This window comes from Macaca thibetana, chromosome 5 (assembly GCF_024542745.1).
Source record: "Macaca thibetana thibetana isolate TM-01 chromosome 5, ASM2454274v1, whole genome shotgun sequence".
In the NCBI taxonomy this organism is placed as follows: Eukaryota; Metazoa; Chordata; class Mammalia; order Primates; family Cercopithecidae; genus Macaca; species Macaca thibetana.
This window is the reverse complement of record NC_065582.1, coordinates 6,083,007-6,098,833: the sequence shown is the minus strand read 5'-3', so window position 1 is coordinate 6,098,833 and position 15,827 is coordinate 6,083,007. Positions and strand designations below refer to the sequence as shown.

At 42.3% G+C, this 15,827-nt stretch overlaps 1 protein-coding gene across 1 annotated transcript in view; it reads left to right on the top strand.

Moving 5' to 3' along the window:
* The window catches only part of STOX2 (storkhead box 2), a 117,444-nt gene that overhangs the window by 1,418 nt on the left and 100,199 nt on the right, over nt 1–15,827 (top strand). The window lies entirely within an intron of this gene.

The following is a 15,827-nucleotide window of genomic DNA, read 5'->3' as shown; positions in this document are numbered from 1 at the left end:
TGAAGGAGGAAAAGCCTGGAAAGCTTCCGTTGCCTTCTCCTTACTTCTCGTTAACCACTTGTATGTAATGATGTGTAAGGCATCGGTTTTTATTTATTTTTCATTCAGAGAAAAATTTTGATTTTCTTCTGAGCACACTGTAATGGAAGAACCGAGATTTTCTTTCAAGCCGCATACTGTACCAAATCACTCTGAGCCCTGTCTTAACTGGGAAGATCATTTTAAGCTTGTGGTTGGTACTTAGAGTCTAGCTTTACTCTCTTTCTCCTAAAACAGCAAGTCCTTTTTAACTGGGGTCAGCATCTCATGCTTCAAAAATGCCTTGTGACCGCATTTCCACGAACGTAAAGCCTAAATAAAAGAACCATCTTTTTTATTGCAAAATCAGGCGACATAAGGATGTTGTACTATTTTGGCAATAAAGCTCCTTGATTTTCCCTTTCGTGAAAAGCCAAATTCGTAAAGAAAGTGACAACTACAGTTTCTGCTTCAGTCATTTCAGTCGCTGCTGTGGTTGCTATATTCCTCAGACTTGTGGCAGTAAATTTTGAAACACACCTAAATCCAAACCTAACCTCAAAACACGTATGTACATAAACCCATGTCTGCCCTGAGTGTTCAGATAATCCTGGGTTTCATGTACTTAGGGTTTGAATGTCTTCATTCCACACTTCACAGTTCCCCTTATGCCTCCTAAGGAACCTGTCCTGACACCAAGTGTGAAGCTATAGGAGGGCTGGTGGCCATCATTTCTTCAACAAACCTGCAACACTGTGTTTCATGATTCAGGCACATTTCCAGGGAGCCAGTTTTTTTTTTTTTCTTTTTTTTTAATCTATCTTGGCATTACCTCGTTATCACATTTTCATTCTTTGCAAAAGAACTTGTCTGCTATTGCAGGTGCTGTGAGGCATTTTTGAGGGCTTGAGGAAGAAGCTTTTAATTGTATTTGATTCCCTTATTTCATTTCTTGATCCGCAAATGGTAAGATGGTCCTATGGTGACAATGAAGGATAACCTGTTTCAGGTTGGCAGTTTTCTGTTCAGATTCAATGTTAGGTTACTGCTGAGAAATCTGAAGGCCAAAAGATGGAAGAAAAGTTCCATCATTCATTCAGCATTTTTCTAGAGTGCCCCCGAAGAGCACAGTGCCTTGCTGGATTCTCATGGGGTTGTACGGTTGGATATAATATGGTTCTTGCCCAGGGAGGGAGGCTTGTCGTTTATTCTTTATTTTAAATATTAGTTGATACGTGGAATAAGAAGCAGGTGTTGCTGCTATGGGAGGAAATAGTAAACATGAAGACAAACACCTACAATGAACACTGGGAGAGCAGGTGGAGTCTTTCTCATGTGCAACTCTTTTGGGGGTTGGGTTGGGAAGGATGTGTATCTTCATGTATTTCCTTTACAAATATGGCTCCTTTCAAAATGTGGGTGTTGATAGAAATAGATGATATATTGAAACACTTGGAAATGATTTATAAGACATTCTCGTCCTTTTAGGAAATGTAAAGGAGATCCACTTTTATCAAGTTAGTGACTTTGGATACAAACGGAACCTTTGTCACATAAAATATTGAGTAGAAAATGAAACCTCTTAGAAACACATGAGGCCTTTCATATTTCTACTTTCTGTTTGTCCAGCCATTTGGTTTAATTACTACTGGTATCCTCATACTTGATTTTTAGTAAAAAGGTTTTTGTTGTGGGGAAATTACTTGGGTTCTAAGGACAAGATAAGCCTTTCAGAAATGTACTAAATGACTTAAAATAACTTCAGTTAAGAGACTATTTTTAGACCCCCTCCCTCAACAAATATTCCTGAAAATTGTGGGAAACAATCACTTAGTTTTAAGCTTCAGGACATGAGAGAGCCTTGGGAATTTCAAGAAATAGATACTAATAATTTTCCTTTTGGTCTAGCGTCCCATATCACGCAGTAGGTGCTTCAAGCAAAATTATAGGCTTCTGTAATAGCTTTCTAATGAGACAGCACCATTTCAAACAGCCTTTGCTCCACGAATAAGTAATTACCAGTGTGAAATGTGATTTATAGCAATAGGCTTGACATTTAGCCTTGGCCTTTCCAATACCTTCAGGAAAAACTACACTTAAGCTCAAGAGGTTAGAGCGGGCACCTATAAACTAGAGAGGTCTTGCAAAAGGACAGTTAGGGAATTCTGAAACTTTAAGTCTCGAAGACTATGCCTTATGGGACTGTTTAAGCTCCCAACTCATGCTACCAAATCTGAAGAAATCCTAAGAATTCATGAGCTTCCTAGCAACCAGTAAGTTCACAGGCCATGAGATGACTTCATTGTTCATCTTGAATATTAATTTCCCAGTGGTGGTTTCTGGGCAGAAAGGGGAAGATCTTGTCTTTTGTTCAAATCAAGATGAATAATAAAAAGTGCATGGCATTATCTTAAGAAGAAAAGGGGTTGGACCAAATGGATGTGGGATGATTCTTGTGCGTTTTCTAAAACTGGAAGTTACGATATTCATGAACTAGAGATAAAAGTGAAACTCCTCACAGAGGAGCAAATCTGTATAACGAACACTTAGTACTTTATATATGAAAACATGCTCATTTGTCTCTGTGAAATGATTTTCAAGGCCCCAAACCTGTGGTTGATGAAGTTGTTAGAGCTTTCTCTGTTAGAATTATGTGAACTGTAATCTCTTCACAAGAATGATGCTGCTAACTTTTCGTTTCCTTCACTACCCCTTCCCCCAGCCCTGGGGATGGGCACCTCTTTATATTCCATATATAATACCATCAAAGCTTTGGGGGACATTCTTATTGATCAAGCATGGAAAGTAATTTTTTCACTATACAGGTTCTACAGCACACGATCCTTAAAAGCTTTGTTTATGAATGAGAAAGTGAAGTCCTGACCCATTTTAGTCTGATGCTTATCGTTTTGATAACATCTTTAAGGAGTAAAGTGTGCGTTTTGAATACTGTGATTTTAAAGGCTTTGAAAAGAAAGACAAAACGAAAGCCCTAAACTGACATTGCAAGAAATTGGAAAGCAGTTCTGTCTGCTGGGGAAGAATGGCCAGCTCATCACCTTCATTAGTTTATTAGTTTTTGGTTTATAGAAACTAATTCTGGGGCACATTTGACTGTGTGTTCCAGTTCCTTATGTTCTGTTATTTTAAGAGACATGAGGGTTTTCTGGGAGTGGAGGATGGACACTGGAGGTTCTAATCTGGGCCTGCCACAAACCAGCTGTGTCCCTGGCGAGTAATATGACCTCCCTCCATCCCCTCCCTCCATCTGTAGGAGTCCTCCACTTCCGTGCTGCCATTACAGAATTCGCCTCCGCAGTGGCTCTGTAATGAGCAAGTGCAAGACTTCTGAGCACTTACACATGAATCGTTACACAAAAGCTCGGCCCTCTTCTACTTTTTGGAGTCAGGTGCCTCCCGCATGTGGGAATAGTGCTCATTTTGCCGTACAATCCTATTTCCCATCATCCTGAAATGTTACATGAAATGTATGCATTTTAGGACTCACCCTGGTGACCAGAGTAATGAGGGAGGAGGAAGTAAATTAAGACCTGGTAAGTTGTAATCATATGCAAGTTTTAATAAACAGCATCCCGTCACGTCCCTTTCCCTCTTTGCGGAGATCCATTTTCAGCCTAGCCGCTCCAACTGTGTTTTAATTTGAAACTACCTATGTTGACTCCTTTCATCAGGCGAGTGGAAGTGAGGAATATTACACTTGGTGGTGAATGACTTTATTCTTTATTTCCCAGGAGAACGTGAGTGGGCTTACAAAAGGTCACCTCTCTTGGTATTTCAATATCTTTTACATTCTTTCCAATGTTTTTATTTGAAAGAAAGGAATATGAGTATATTGTATAAAAACCTTAGCACTTCTGCACCTCCACAGCAATTCTGGCCTTAAATTCCCTACCCCCCGGAGACTTAGGACAATTCAGACAATGGTATACTCTTTGGTACACGATTGCTTAGGCTGAATGCAGGTTATAACTAAAAGCACAATCTGCTTGGACCCTTGCCAGTGGGTACTGTGCTAACTTTTGAATTTAGGACATGCTTTTGTAAATCAGTTATAGTGTGTGATGCCTAATCTATAAGGTATAAAGTAGAGGTTCTTCTAGTTGGTGAGAGTATAGATACAGTCTACTCCAAATTGACCTTATCCACAGTAACACAAGAAAGAAAGGACATGGGTGATTTTTTAAGTAGGGAGTAAACTTTTCCTGAAGTAGGAAAGGGCTGGTCTTTTTTAACATCATAATGCGCAACCAGTCAATCAGAAAATTCTATTTGTTCCTCCCACTTAAATATTTCTAAAACCTGTCTCTTCCTCTTCCATCTCTTGCTGAACTCTTTTTCTGTTCTATTATACCATCTTCCAAACATACCTCTCTTCCAGTTCCTTCCATCCTCCTGATGTCCCCCGAGGGCTTTGATGGTTTTGTTTTGGTTTTGTTATTTTAAAATCTCTCCTAAAGCAAAATTGCTCGTGTTGCTTCCCTTCCCAGTGTTCCCATCCATCACGCCTGTGGATGAAATCGTAGACCAGGGCACATCACAGTATAACCTCCCTCACTTTTTCCACCTCTTCTTCTCTTTCCCCCCTGTTCACCTCACCCTGCGCTCTGGGCTCTGGGAACTCTTTACCTGCGGCAGTGCCTGTCACCTTGTGTACCTGTTGTAGTTTATGTGACTTTGCCCAGAAGGCGTCCTCCATCCTTACAGTTCTGATAGAATCCTCTTTAGCTTTTCAGAACCAGCTCCTATGCCCCCTTCTCTTGCATCGTCTCTCAGATCCTTTCCAGAGTGAATTGCTCCCATGATGGTTGTTTTGTACTTGTGTTACAGCAACACGGTCACATTGTGCCGCACCACGAGTTTACAATCCATGTGCGTCTCCAGTCTGGGTGGTGAAATCCTCACTGATAGTACCTGCCTTATTCACATCTCTATTTTGCCAGCAACCACAGAGCTTGGCATGTATCAGGCACACAGAAAATGTGTATGGGATGAGTGACTAAAACATGACTTCTTAGAAAGTTGAATGAAGTCTTGAAGTCCTAATATGAGTCACCTTCTTGTAACTGCAGAAGGTACAAGTATGTATTCTAAGATCCTACTTTTGAAAAGATCTTCCATTGTGATTGGTAGAACCAGGACCAGCAAGCTACGAGTGGATGATTAGAAAGTACTAAATAATAGGATACAATCAAGAGTCAAGTTGAGTTGGTTGATGTGGTTGCTACAAGTGGAACTGGAGTTCCGAGAACAGAAGGATGTTGCTTAGAAAAGGCTGCCTGGAGGGAGGACTTACTTGGGTCTTGAAGAAGTGGGTTGATTTGAAGAGATGGAGAAGGAGAAGGATTTGGGGGGGTTGAGGAAGCAATACAAACTTAAGGCATGAAGCTGGAAATGAAAATGGATGTGTGAAATTTGTCTTACTGTAACTCTGGGATGCTACTAGAAATAATGTGTGGGATCTTGAAATTTGGGTGGATTCAGAGTTTGTGGGGTAGGTAACACATTTGTGATTTGGGGAGAGAAATGACGAAAGGAACCTTTTTAAAGAGGTGTCAGATAGTGGCTTCCTGGGTAGATGCATGTTTTCAATGTTTACAGCCTGGGAGACCAGAGGGGAGGTGTTTGGGGGTTGATGTGGTGATCAAGCAGTAAGACAACCCACAGAACAGTGTGTCCTGGGCCAGGCGCAGTGGTTCACACGCGCCTATAATCCCAGCACTTTGGGAGGCCAAGGCAGGCGGATCATAGGGTCATGAGTTCGAGACCAGCCTGGCCAACACGGTGAAACCCCGTCTGTACTAAGAATACAAAAATTAGCTGGGTGTGGTGGTGGTGTGTGCCTGTAATCCCAGCTACTCGGGAGGCTGAGGCAGGATAATCCCTTGAACCCTGGAGGTGGAGGTTGCAGTAAGCCGAGATCGCATCACTGTACTCCAGACAGGGTGACAGAACAAGACTTTGTCAGTGGGGTGGGGGGAGCAAAACAAACAAACAAACAAAAAAACTGTGTGTCCCAGCACTGCTAGGCATTATTAGCACTCCACCCTCAAGATGTTAAAAATATGTCTGCATACCACCTACATTGCTACCTATTTAATACTTCTCTTTAACTTGATCTACTTTTGTATTTAAGTGAATTAAAGAGAAAATTTTGCATTTCCTATGAAATTATGGGTTTCCCTTGATAATTATATTTTTTCCTAATCCCTATTAAAATGGACATTTAATTATTTCAGTAAAAAATATTCAACTAGATACTACCCGAAATGAACCCATGTGCCCGAGTGGTACTCACACCATGTAGTGGAAAACGTGAGTAGGCCAAGGGAGGAGGGATGGCAGAAGGTGGAAAGGGTTACGAAGAGGAAAGGGAGAATCTGGGAGAACAAAGGAACTGGCTGTTCTTTGTACGTGGTTGGGTTTAAGAGGTGAAAGAAAAATAATGGCGAAACCCCGTCTACAAAAGATACAAAAATTAGCCACACTTGATGGCATGTGTCTGTAGTCCCAGCTACTCAAGAGGCTGAGCGGGAGGATCACCTGAGCCTGGGGAGGTTGAGGCCACAGTGAGCCGAGATTGTGCCACTGCACTCCAGCCTGGGTGACAGAAGGAGACCCTGTCTCAAAAATAAAAATAAAAATAAAAAAGGTGCAACAGATTTTGTTGTTGTTGGAAGAATACAGTAAATGACCAGGAACCTGCAGACAGTGAGTGGAGAATGAGTTCCATTTTGGGCTAGTGGTTTGATATTCCAACCACAGAGGGCTTTCAGGTATACAGGTGAACAATAAAGGCATATAGGTTGGAGGTCTTGTGTGCGGCAGTGTTCGTTGTGAACATGAGAATAGCTTGGCTGTCTGTGCTTTCTGTTCCCCTTCTTGGAGGGGAGCAGATGACCGATTTTTATTTCCAGCAGAAGGAGGTTCAGTTGGATTCTGTTAACTCAGAGTTCTCCTTGGGTTTCTGAAGCCTGGAAACTTGAGGTTAGGATTGCTTGGAGATTGTCTGCTTTCCTGTCCCTGAAAGTAAAGTGCCCTTGAATTCTTGGATTTGTTTTATTAGTGTTCTCATTTATTCAGAAGCCATTGCATTGTTGATAGAAGGGATATGTTTTTGATATCTATAGTCAGATCTGAAAAGAGAACTCTGCAAGTAGCAGCACAAAAGACTAGGCCAGCTATGTAAATAATGTATATTTCAAACATCTGTCATATACCTATCCCGCTGAAAAATTATGGCTTAGGTAACTCATACACACAGTCAAAGTCTCCATTTATCTTTCTACTTTAATCCGTGATGGCCCCTCCAGGCCAAGTTTTCTCTTTTTGAAGATAAAAGAGAGAGATTTGGCAGATGCCTGTGGGCAGTAGGGGTAGCAGGACTATTGCCTGGCCTTATCCGTCTGATGGCCGTAGTTTCAGAGGGAGGAGCCATCCTCTGCAATTAACACTGCCTTCTCACCCCTACAGATTCCTGTCTGCTCGGTTCCCCTAAGAGAGCTAATATGCCATTTATTGCTTTTTGGCATATCCAACTTTTGCTTTGAAATTGTCTCGTTATTAGAGAAATTGAAGGCCGCCATAGTGACTGAGGTGCATGGGGTATTTGTCCTTTTTTTTTCCTTTTTGGCTGCCCAGTATCGGAACCTCTTTTCAGTGTCTGTGTCACTCCCCATTGTTACACGTCAAATGTGTCTGCCCAAAAGATATGTTCAAGTCCTAACCCCTGGTACCTGTGAATGCGCCCTTATTTGGAAATCAGGTCACTGTGGCTGTAACCGAGTTAAGATGCAGCAGCACTGGAATAGGTGAGCCCTAAATCCATATGACCGGTGTTCTTATAAGAAGAAGAAAAGAGACACAGACACGGGGAGAATACCATGTGACGAGAGCGGCAGAGGTGGGAGTGATGTGTCTACAAATGAGGGAAGGCCCGGGACCGCCAGCCACCACCAGAGGCTGGGAGAGAGGCATGGGATTGCTTCACCCTCAGGGTCCGGGAAGGAAACAATCCTACTGACACCTGGGGTTTCCGCTTCTAGCATCAGAGCTGGGAGGGCACATATTTCTGTTGCTTTAATCCGCCCACTGTGCGGTGCTAGTTCCAGCAGCCGCACGACACTAGTCCGCCACCTGAGCCTTGGTGGAAGGCAGCGCCCGCATTGTCTGTGAAGATGCTGAAATTGCTGTGTAGTTACTTTCCTGGCCTTCCTTACGTGGAGGGCAGGGGCCAGAGACCTGGGTTTCACCCATTGGATATTCCCTTCTTATGACTTCTAATCTGGTGCTAGTAAGGTAAGATGATGGGGACTGTGAGACAGAGTCCCTGGATGTGGTGGTGTAGCATGATGGCATTCGGAGGCCAGAGGTGGCAGCCGGCAGGCGGTGCCCCATGTGACCTTGCTAGCGGTGCCAGCTGCAGGTTCGTGCTTGGTGGTGGCTGCAGAGGTGTCCTTATTGAAGCGGCTCTGGCTGCATGCTTCAAGCCTGGGTCTCCAGCCCTCCCTGGGATCCTTAAGTTACTCAGTGTATTTTACTGTGTTCTCTTTCCTGAGAGGCTGTGTAGCTGGTGATTTAGAGCAGAGATGTGGACCACGTGGCTTGGCTTCATAGTTCAATGTTACCATCACTAGCCAGGTAAACTTGGAGAAACTACTGATTTTCTCAGGACCTCAGCTTCCTTACCTGCAACATGGGAATAATAATGGTACCTACTCATTGGGCTTTGGGTGAATTAATACGTGTAAAGCACTTAGAACTAAGCTTGGTACAATGGAAGCATGATATCCCTATGACTGATTTTGCCATTAAAAGTAATGGCCAAAACTGCAATGACTTTTCCACCAACCTAATATTAAAAGAGCCAGCATTGGTTTCTGCAGTATAAAACTGAGAATTGCATCAGACACCTATATAGAATCACAACGGGATCTCAATCGTTGTCACTTCAAAATATTGATATAAAGAGTGGCTTGCACATAAGCTACACAAAAAAGTACAGTTGAGTTTTACTTTGCAACCATGTCGTCTTCCTATGGTGACCTTTCCAGAGCCCTTTTGTTTTCCCCTTTCCAATAACACCCTCTTCCCTCTACTTCCTATTTGCTTCCTCCTAGTGTTTAGAACTTAGTTCCTTGAGGAAACCTGATGGGGTGTGACTGAGCTGGCTCCTTCTCCGTGCTCCGGCAGCACTTCTTGCACACACCTCTGAATAACCGATACATCTGCCATTTTCTTGCCTCACCCTCCATCTAGACTGGAAACGCTTTCAGGCCGTGGCTTGGGTCTGACTTGGTTTTGTGCTCCCAGTGTCTAGCGAGTGCCAGATGGGTAGCAGGTACACAGCAGTTTAAATGTATAGATACGGCGACACATGGTCTTGCTGGCATTCCCAGTGGCTTCAGTGGACTCTGTATTTCGCGTCTTTCTCTAACCATATGCATGCTTGGTGCCCCAGGGGTTGATGCGAAGAAGCCACCGGGGTGATTGTGGTGGATCAGTAATCTTGACCCACTCACAGGGGCCCAGAGGAGCAAACTAAAGGAAACTGGGGTAGTTTAGCTATAACCACCGGGTTGTAGAGATATGAGCTTCGGTCATAGGATTTTTAAGAATTCCGGCATGGATCTTTGGTGAAATTATAAAACAACGTCTTCTGAACTCACCAAACGTCTAAGAGAAAACTTCCATTTAGATTACGTGCTAGAGCTTGTGATTAGAACGGGGCATTCTGTTAACCTAGTGAACTCATTGAGATTTTCATTTCCATTAGTTTTCAAATAACTGAAAGAAGTATTTGGACATATTTTCCCCACATTTGCAAACTGGCGGTTTATAATGCAGACAATGGGCAGATGTGGATAACTTTTTAACAGTGCTTTTAAAAAGACTGTTTAGCCAGAGAGTGAACAAGTCCCAAAGAGCAGAACAGTGAAGATGGCAATAGTGTCAAGTGGATTTTTCCTTATTTGTGAGAGTGGCTTCTGTCTGTGTTCATCAAATGCCTTTATTCAGTGAGGCAGCACTGTGATTTAGGGCTTTGAAATCAGACATTCATACACTGGTGCTGGCACCCACTTGCTGGCTGTGGAATCCTAACAATCTATGTTATCAGTCTATCCTCTGTTTTCTTATCTTTAAGATGAGGATAAAATAGTATCTAATTTATAGTTGTTATGTGGATTAAATGCGCAAATGCAATCAAAATAATTAACATAGTGCCTGACGCACCGTAAGAACCTAGTACATCTTTGCTACTATATGATTATTTCTTTTGGAACATAACTATACAGGATTGACTGGTTTCTAAGTGTTTTACACCTGAGGATGCAGAAGAAGAGAACTAGCGGGCAACTTGTGTAGTGCCGCGCAGAGTTAAAAGCAGCTTTAAATGGGATTCTTCGCCTAATATTTGGTACTCATTTATCAGAAATCAAATATTCCGTTTCTTACTGATTTTCGTATGTGCTCTGCTAAGGAAATCTACAGAATTATTCATTTATCTAAGTGGGCTCATTTGTCCTTGAACTTCCAACTAAGGGAAAATGGCAGAGAATCACCGTGCAGTCGGCAGTCAATGTTCCCGTGGAATATAACTCTAAGAGAACTTGGCTTTACTTAAAATCAGGGAAATTGTGTCCCATATAATCAGACATAGCTTACTCTGAGATTCTTATTTAGACTTTTCAGTTGAAGGTAAAGGAGAAAACTCCCGTTCTGAGCTGCGAGTTCAGCTGCGTGTTGATGTGTTTGCATATGCAATAAAAACCAGTCTCACAGAGCACAGCTGAGACAGGAAAGCTGTGAAATGAAGGGACATCTTTCAAGGCCAATTTTGAAAGTAAAGCCAGTAGGCTCTCTCCTGCCAACCAAGTGCATGTTCCTCCTTTGGCGAGTTTATAAAAGTAGTGATGGGCCCAGTGGAATCTCAGGTCAGCATGGCCTCTGGGTTGCATAGGAAATAAAAGGAGGGTGCTAGAATTGGAGGTCCACTTTTCACATGTGTGAATTTTTCATCTGCTACAAGCAGATGGTTTGGCAGCCAGGCCCGGGGCTCCGGGATGACAGCCTGCGCTGGAGGAGCGGAGTGGGTTTTCCCTCTGCACCCACCTCCTGTGAACCTCTGCACCAGCCAGGATCTGGGAGCTCAAAGCTGTCCACTTTTGCTGCATGTAGCCCTGAGTTTCCATGTTACTTATTCATTTGCAACACATCCTTTCCCTTCCTTCAAATCAAGGGAAAAATAACTAAAGAACGGAAACGGTACTAAGTAACTTGTTTTCTCTGGTTATGCCCAACTAATTGAACTTGGAAAGCCTCTTCTACTTAACATTCCACAAGTATTGGCTTTCTTTAGTCAAAGCATAGCTTCTGGAGCATGCAGATCTTGTTTTTCCATATGGTGTACCCTGCTTGATGTGGGTGATTTAAGCACTCGGAGAGTTACACAGAATGTTTGTTTGGGATGCCAGAGGCATAGTAAATAGTAGTGTACCATCCTGGCCTAAGGGCCAGAAATGGAGGTTTCCATTGTGAGATGCAGCCATATGCGTGCAAGGCTTCCTCTGCAAGGCAGCGTGGTGGAGTGTGCTCGGGCTGGGATTGGTGCTGTGGGCCTGTTAGAGGTGGGGTTTAAGGTTCTGCGGTCGTGGAGTCAGGCCCCCCGGGAGGTGTGTGTGAAGCTCGGCAGTGGCTCAGGCCTGGGACATAAGCACAGTCTGACAGCATGCTTCCTCAAAGATAGTGGAGTTCTGGTGTGCTCCTGAAATGTCACTATGAAAAAGGAGCCTCTTTACCCTCAATTCCCTTTCCCCTAACAAAGGAAATCGTTGTTGTTGGGATTGTTTTTTAAGATGGTCTCACTTTGTCACCCAGGCTGGAGTGCAGTGGTACTATCGTAGCTCACTGCAACCTCTACCTCCTGGGATCAAGCAATCCTCCCACCTCGGCCTCCCAGGTAGCTGGGACTACAGTTGTGTACCACCATACCTGGCTATTTTTAAAGTTTTTGTAGACTGGGTCTTGCCATGTTACCCAGGCTGCTTTCAAACTCCTGGGGTCAAGGAGTCCTCCTGCCTTGGCCTCCCAACGTGCTCAGATTATAGACATGAGCCACTGGACCTGGGCAGAAACCATTGTTTATTGAGCATGTACTTGGTACGTTGGTACCTGTGTGTTACCTTATTTAGTCCTCACAGCATTCCTGCAAGGATGCCACCGATTACTATTTTAGCAACACAAATGTAAAAAATCTGAGAAAACTGAGATTTCTCACACACACACACACACACACACACACATACTCTCATATGTATACTTTTAATCGTGTTCAATTGTTAGTAAAATAACTTCTTATTTTTATTTATTTTTATTTTTAGTTTGAGACAGGGTCTTGCTCTGTCACGCAGGCTGGAGTGCAGTAGCGCCATCTCGGCTCACTGCAACCTCCACCTCCTGGGTTCAAGCAATTCTCCTGCCTCAGCCTCCTGAATAGCTGGGATTAAAGGTGCCCGCCACCACACCCGGCTAATTTTTGTATTTTTAGTAGAGACGGAGTTTCACCATGTTGGCCAGGCTGGTCTTGAACTCCTGACCTCAAGTGATCTGCCTGCCTTGGTCTCCCAAAGTGCTAGGATTACAGGTGTGAGTCACCACACCCAGCCTACTTATTTTTAAATAAAGTATTTAATATTATTTCATTCCCCCAGTGGTTCATTTTGCACTTCCTCTAAGTGGACCCCACTGTAGAAGCCTGTGCATAATGAGAGAGCAGATTTTAGGGCTCCTTGCATATTCTAACAAGTCTAACCCTAAATATTTGTGTATGTTATTTAAAAATAATCTCTTCTCAGCCAGCCGAGTTTCTTCTGAGAATTATCTTGCCTTACCCAAAGAACAATAAAGCCTCCTAAGATCTGGCAAGGGGCGGGCTGGGGCATTTGCTGAGTGTTTCCCTGCTGCTATTTCTTCCTCTTCCTCTTTTTAGCACCTTATAGTGGGTTTCAAATGCCATTGTAATGCGCTCGTGAGCTCCTTAGTCATCTTAATTGGCTTAGTGTTATCATGAGCTGTCAATCATGCAGTGAACATCCCTGAGTCTTGGAGAAGATGAGATAGCTGGGATCGAACAACTCCTAGGTCGTAACTCATTTAGTGCAAAGGTACCTCACAACAAAATTTGAAACTTCAAATGAAAAGAAGTCTCAAACATAAACATAATTTCATTCATTTGCAAATCATTTTCTTTTGCTCACTCATTTTCTCTTGTATTTTTCTTGACTTTTTTAGTTATGAAAAATTGCTGAAGAAGCATTTGGTTTAGCACAGTCTAATTTCTGCCATCTGTTGTTGTAAGAGTTTGACTGAACATTATTCTGAGGATAGCAGTAGGCTAGGATCCAAATAATGGAACAATTTGACAGTACCTGGCACAATAATTTAAAGTGACGGAACTGGGGGCAAAGAAGAAGTTCCATGGGTTTGCATGGTGTAAGATACAATTCAGTTCAAGGTAATCAAGAAACAAATTAATAAACTAGAAATGTTGACTATGATTAAAAAGGATAGATGGTTAAAATTTGGGTGAACCAACTGTATCTTTGATAAGAATCAGTGAACTGGTTTAGAATACATTAGATGTATATTAAAAAATCTTCAATTTTGGGGAAAACAAAAAAAGGCGTCCTTGTGACTCCCTGTAGGAGGGTCACTCTGAGAAAATCTGTTAACAATTTCCTCCAGCATTTCAGTGGTCCAGGAGGATGGGTTCGGTAACCCATGGCAACACAGTGAATGTGGGTAATATGAAAACATAAGCTTCGTTCAGTTCTGTTAGTAGGAGGACTTTCAAAATCTAGCACCTACATAATCCTTGGAATGTATAAGATTTAAAATAATACAGATAAAGGAAACCCCAGATCTTTAGAACATTTAAGAGCAGCCACAAAACTTTATGACTTACGGTACATATTTTTAAAAGACCAAAATTACTTTTAAACAGTATATAATAGTTAAAAATTATATCTTTTATTAACACTTACCCCTGTTTCATGGCTAGCTAACTAGCTAACACTTAAATTCTGTGTATACTATACTGAAGAAATGTAACACAAAGTTGTAAGCTTTTAACTAAAAATATGATTTATAGTTTCTCTGTATTTTTAAATTTAGAATCAAGATACCAAAAGATAAACTCATAATATGAAAAAGGTCAAATTCACTTGTATTCAGTTTCCTAAGATAAGAATTTCTTAATTATCTGCATGTCTACTTCTTATTGTCTTCCTCCTTCTAATGATATGCTGGGAGAGATCTGACTAGTAAACTACCTCTTTAAAGCAAAGGGTTAATGATATACAGCACATTAAATGTACAGAAATTGCATTGATCTGAGCTAGATGACTTTCCACAAATTCGCTATTCCCTGGTGCTTTGAGAAGATGAACGGTTTGTTCCTAAGGTGCAAATATTATTTTAACTGTTTAGATTCATTTTTAGTCATGCATTTTTTTAAACTTACTTTTTCAAATTGTGGTAAAAAAACACATACCATCTTTTTTTTTTTTTTGAGACAAAGTCTCTCTCTGTCGCCCAGGCTAGAGTGCAGTGGCATGATCTCGGCTCACTGCAGCCTCCACCTCTCGGGTTCAAGCAATTCTCTGCCTCAGCCTCCGAGTAGCTGGGATGACAGGTGCCTGCCACCACGACTGGCTAATTTTTGTATTTTTAGTAGAGGCGGGGTTTCACCATGTTGGCCAGGCTGATCTTGAACTCCTGACCTTGTGATCCACCCACCTCGGCCTCCCAAAGTGCTGGGATTACAGGTGTGAGCCACCACACCCAGCACAAAAGTTACCAACTTAACTTCAGTGGTATTAAGTACGTTCACATTAGTGAACGCAGTGGTATTAAGTACGTTCACATTATTGTGAGGCCAACATCAGGGTGTATCCTGGGAACTGTTTTCATCTTGCAGAACTGAAACTGTGTACCTATTACACACTAACTCCCAGTCCTCCCTACCCCGATCCCCTGCAACTACCATTCTACTGTCTGTCTCTGTGAAATTGATTACCCCACCTCATCTAAGTAGAATCATAAAATATCTGTCCTTTTGTGACTGGTTTATTTCACTTAGCATATCACCAAGGTTCATCCATGTTGTAGCATGTGTTAGAATCTTCTTGTTAAAGCAGAATTGTATTCCATTGCCCACATGTACCATGTTTTGTTTATTCATTCATCTGTTGATGGACATTTGAGTTCCCACTATTTTGCTCTTGTGAAGAATGCTGCTGTGCACACAGGTGTGCAAAGAACTGGCAAGTCCCTGCCTTCAGTTCCTTTATGTACATACCCAGAAGCAGCATTGCTGGCTCACGTGGTAATTCTGTTTAACTTAGTTTGAGGAACCACCAAACCATTTTTCACAGTGGTTGCACCATTTTGCATACCCACCAACAGTGTACAAAGGTTCTAATTTCTCCACATCCCTGACAACACTTGTTATTTTCTGTTTTTTTTTCCTTGATAGTAGCCATCCTAATGGATGTGTGTTCTTAGTCATGTATGTTATGAAGTATACTCATAGCTCCGTGCTGTGCATGATCTGTCTTCTCTGAGAAGTTAGAAGAAAACTGGAGGAATCTCTGTGTGGTCTGCTGCACAGAGAAACAGGATCGGCTGGAGTCTTTCTTAGAAGGCCGCTGTCACCTGATTAGTAACCAACATGGAAGACAAAGGCAGAGCTGATCAACAAAACTGCTTCTAGTTTACTGTGCTTTTATTTG